This window comes from Passer domesticus, chromosome 29, assembly GCF_036417665.1.
Source record: "Passer domesticus isolate bPasDom1 chromosome 29, bPasDom1.hap1, whole genome shotgun sequence".
In the NCBI taxonomy this organism is placed as follows: domain Eukaryota; kingdom Metazoa; phylum Chordata; class Aves; order Passeriformes; family Passeridae; genus Passer; species Passer domesticus.
Window position 1 is genome coordinate 2849916 of NC_087502.1, and position 4660 is coordinate 2854575.

Genomic DNA, 4660 nt, shown 5'->3' on the forward strand with positions numbered 1-4660 from the left:
CCACCCAAGGTTTGGGAATCAGAAATCCTGGTTTGGGGGAAAATACAGTGTATGAGCACACTGGGTTAAGGGGTTCCTCCTGCCCAAGTCCATCTCCAGTGTTGCGGCACATCCACAACGAGCCCCTGTGAGCAACCTGCACTCCCAGAGCCCGGAGCATGCTTGCTTAACCTGCTGATGGACAAGGCCAGAGACGGCTCTTTGTGCAGAGCTCCAAACACAGTTTATTGCAATGTAGAGGGTCCAGGGACAGAGACAAAATGGGGTTGAGGACACAGGGTTTGATCAGGGGGAAAGGGGCGGACCTCAGGGTCAAGGGCCAATGGGAACTGAGCACAGGTGGTGCAGAGGAGGGGCAGGCAACTGGGGAACCAATGAGGTAACAGGGGCGGAACATTGCAGTAAACTGGGACCAATGGGGGACAAGAGAGGGGAGAACATTGTCGGGGAGTACATATAAGGAAAAAAGGGCAGCTGGGTGATACCAATGAAGCCTGCTGCATTAACGTGAGCCTGCAAATGCTTATGGTGAGACCATTGTACTCAGAGGGGTGTCTCTCTCTGACCCTGGTCACCTTTGCCCTGAGGTATTGCAGTTCCAGTGTTGGCCTCTGCGCCTCCACACTCTAGAAGTCACCACGAACGCTCTAAACACCAAGACTCAGTCCACCAAAATACACAAATTACCAAGATTCAGCCAAACCACCCAACCCTGGGTTTCACCTCTCTGGTCTCTCCACTTTGGGCTCCTGGAGGCCCCCCCTGTCTGGGTTGCTGCGGGTCAGGTTTGTATTGGTGTTCCCTCTCTCTGGGCTGCTGGGGCTCCTGGCAATCCCACAGGTTCCCGTTCTCTGGGCTCACCACTTTGGCATCACAGGTGTCCCAGGGGTCAGCACTGTCCGGGGTCCCTGTTTCAGGGTCCTGGGGTAGCCATGGTACCCCCTGTCCTTGCTGCCAACATGTCCAGGCTTCTGGAGCACCCCCAGCTCTCACATTGCCCGTTCCTGCTCCCCCCAGTGCCGGTTTCCCTGCCAGCCCTGCCGGTCCCGGGCGATCCCCAGGTGGCTCTTGTTATGAATAGAAAATTGGAAATTTTTTAAATTTCAGAGTTAAAAAAACCAAGCCAGACCGAGTCAGACTCCTTTGGCTTCGCTGCCGAAGAAAAGCCTTTTATCACCCGTTGATGGCAGGTGATTAACTGATTGTTTCCCTGTTGCTGGCCGTATGCCAAGAAGATACCAAGGGAAACCCTCCAGGGTAAAGAGAATGGGCAGTGACACCAGAGACAACATGCAAATAAGAAATGCAGTGCACCCTGGGTTTTTACAGTTTTACAGTTTTTACAAGAAAAAAAACCCTAAAATCACGAGCCAGCAAGTGACTTAAGTGGTCTAAGAATGGGAGCATAGTCCCGTACCTGCTTGGACCTTTTTATTTTCTCACCCTAACCTCAAAAGAAACTGATTAAAGAGACCCCCCGGGTTTGTAAACAAAACAAACCAAGGACTCAACGACTCTCCCGTGAGGACAGAGTCCCCAGTTCTGTCTGCAGACCAGCGGACAAAACTGCATCATCCTCCTCCTTCGTGCCACGCCTGGGAGCAACGGCGGCGAGGGCGCAACCTGTCGATTTCTCCCCACCTGAGCTGATTCTTCTTAATAAAGGCATTAAAAAGGAGAAAGATCTCCTGCCCATTTATTTCAGCTCTGGGCTGACAGTGCAGCCCCTGGGCCGGGCAGAGCCAGCCCCAGCACGGGGGGACCCTGCATCCTCTGCTGCCTTGGCAGCTGCGCCCAGCCCCGGGCACAGAGCTCAGGCAGCCCCCGCCGCCCCCTGCCCAGGGAGCCCCGGGGACCCCCACAGCTGGGGCTGGCTCTGAGCGAGGCGGCCCTGAGCCCGGCTGCGTGGCCAGGGGGGCACGGCGAGCCCGGGGCCTCTGTGCCAGCGCTTCCCCCGCTCTCCCTCAGCCTTTGCCCGGCCGGGCACAGCGATCCCGGCAGCTGCCCCGCTGTCGCAGCTGCGGCTCTGGAGCAGGGAGGCTCTGCGGGACCCCCGGGCTGTGCCCCCTCCCAGCCCATGCCCGACCCGCACCTTCAGCCCGGCCTCTCTCGCTGCTCCGGCTCCTGCACAGTCCCCGCTCTCCATTCCTTGGCCCCCTGAGCTCTCCTCTGGGGCTCCTACAACACCCGGCAATGGAAAACAATCCATTTTGGTGCTCCCTAACCAGGCCACAACTGAAACTTTGTTCCTTTGGCCTGACTGCAGAGACCTCCAGGGCATTTTCGGCACAGAGTCCCAGCCCCCAGCGCTTGCTGAAGGTGCTCCCTGCAAATGTCACTGTGCCAGGGCCCTGTCCTTGCTGTCACCTGCTGGGGCTGGCCATGCACAGAGCTCCTGGACTTGCATTTGCAGCTGCTGTGCAGCCAAAGATGAGGCATCTGCAGCTGCCTGAATGCAAAAACTGGAACAGGAACCTCTCTCCAGGGTGAAATCTCCCCTCCTGTGCCAGCCCGTGTCAATGCTGCCATTCTCTGCTGCTGCGGCTGCTGCTGAGGCACTCGGGGCTCTGGCTGAGCAGCAAAGGTGACCCTGAGCCAGGAGCTTTCCTTGGCTGCAGCAAAGCCTCGGCACGCAAAGCCCTTCCCAGCGCTGTGCCTGTGCCAGGAGGGATTGTGCCAGCCGAGCTGACCCAAAATTTCTTCTCCCAGGCAGCTTTAGGACACACAACATGGAGAAGCCAGAGCCCACTCTCAGCTTTGCACAGTCCTCCAGAAGAATCCTGTGTGTGAAGCAGCCTGGGAACAGGATTTGGTGCCAGGGAAGGGGAACTCAGAGCCCTTTTGTGCCCTGTGGGCTGAGGCTCTACATTTCCAATGGCCCTGCAGCTGCCAAAGGGGCCTTTTTGGCTCAGCTGAGAACAGTTGTGCTGAAAACCTGTCTTAAACCTGCTTTTGCTCTAAATGTGCTCAATGAATTCTCATTTTTTGCAGCCCCAGGTCTTGTGTGAGTGAAGGTCTGAAAAGTGAAGGATGGAACAGCTCTTGTGGGGTGTTACTTTCCTTTCCTTCTTTTGGTTTTTCTTCTTTTGGTTTTTCTTATGTTTGTTTTGGTTTTTTGTTCTGTTTTCGTCGGTTTGTTTGTTTTTATATTTTTTTCTCTTTTTTTGTTTTTTTGGGGTTTTTTAGGTTTTTTGGGTTTTTTTTTAGTTTTGTTTTCTGTTTTGTAGGGGTAGTGGTGTTTTCTTTGGTTGGTTTTTTTTTCTGTTTTGGTGTGATTTTGTTTGGGGTTTTTTTTAGTTTTTGTTTTGTTTTGTTTTGGGTTTTTTGGGGTTTTTTTTGTTTGTTTGTTTTTGTGGTATTTTTAATGAACTCACCCTGTCAGCCTTGGACAGAGCTTTGTATCTGTGTCTGACACTTGTCTGTGGCACTGTGCAGGTGGCCAGGGGGACCTTCCCTGAGCTGTGTGCAGAGGAATCCACATCAGCCCAGGCCGGGCTGGGCAGTGGCCGCTCAGTTCCATGGACTGGACGCGGCTCTGGACGCTTCCCTTGGAGCGTCTGCAGGGAGGGAACGCTGGGGCTGTCACTGCTGGGGTGTCACACACAGGGGAACGCTGGGGCTGTCACTGCTGGAATGTCACACACAGGGGAACGCTGGAGCTGTCACTGCTGGGGTGTCACAGACAGGGGAACGCTGGGGCTGTCACCGCTGGGGTGTCACAGACAGGGGAACGCTGGGGCTGTCAGTGCTGGGGTGTCACAGACAGGGGAACGCTGGGGCTGTCACTGCTGGGGTGTCACACACAGGGGAACGCTGGGGCTTTCACTGCTGGAATGTCACACACAGGGGAACGCTGGGGCTGTCACTGCTGGGGTGTCACAGACAGGGGAACGCTGGGGCTGTCACCGCTGGGGTGTCACACACAGGGGAACGCTGGAGCTGTCACTGCTGGGGTGTCACAGACAGGGGAACGCTGGGGCTGTCACTGCTTGGGTGTCACACACAGGGGAACGCTGGGGCTGTCACCGCTGGGGTGTCACACACAGGGGAACGCTGGGGCTGTCACCGCTGGGGTGTCACAGACAGGGGAACGCTGGGGCTGTCACTGCTGGGGTGTCACAGACAGGGGAACGCTGGGGCTGTCACCGCTGGGGTGTCACAGACAGGGGAACGCTGGGGCTGTCACTGCTGGGGTGTCACAGACAGGGGAACGCTGGGGCTGTCACTGCTGGGGTGTCACACACAGGGGAACGCTGGGGCTGTCACCGCTGGGGTGTCACACACAGGGGAACGCTGGGGCTGTCACCGCTGGGGTGTCACACACAGGGGAATGCTGGGGTTGCCCCGCTCCGGCCCTGTCCCCAAACAGCTCTGCCAGCATCTTGAGGGGACACAGAGGCTGAGCCAAAGGGTGAGAATTGCAGAAGGGGCTGAGCTGGGAGGGACACATTGGGATCATCGAGTTACAGAATCACAGAATGACAGAATAACAGAATTACTGGGTTGGAAGAGACCTTCAAGAACACTGAATCCAACCCAGCCCTAACAGCTCCTCAACTAAACCATGGCAACGAGTGCCACAACTAATCTTTTTTTAAACATATCCAGGGATGATGACTCTACCACCTCCCCAGGCAATCCAATCCAATAATTTATCACC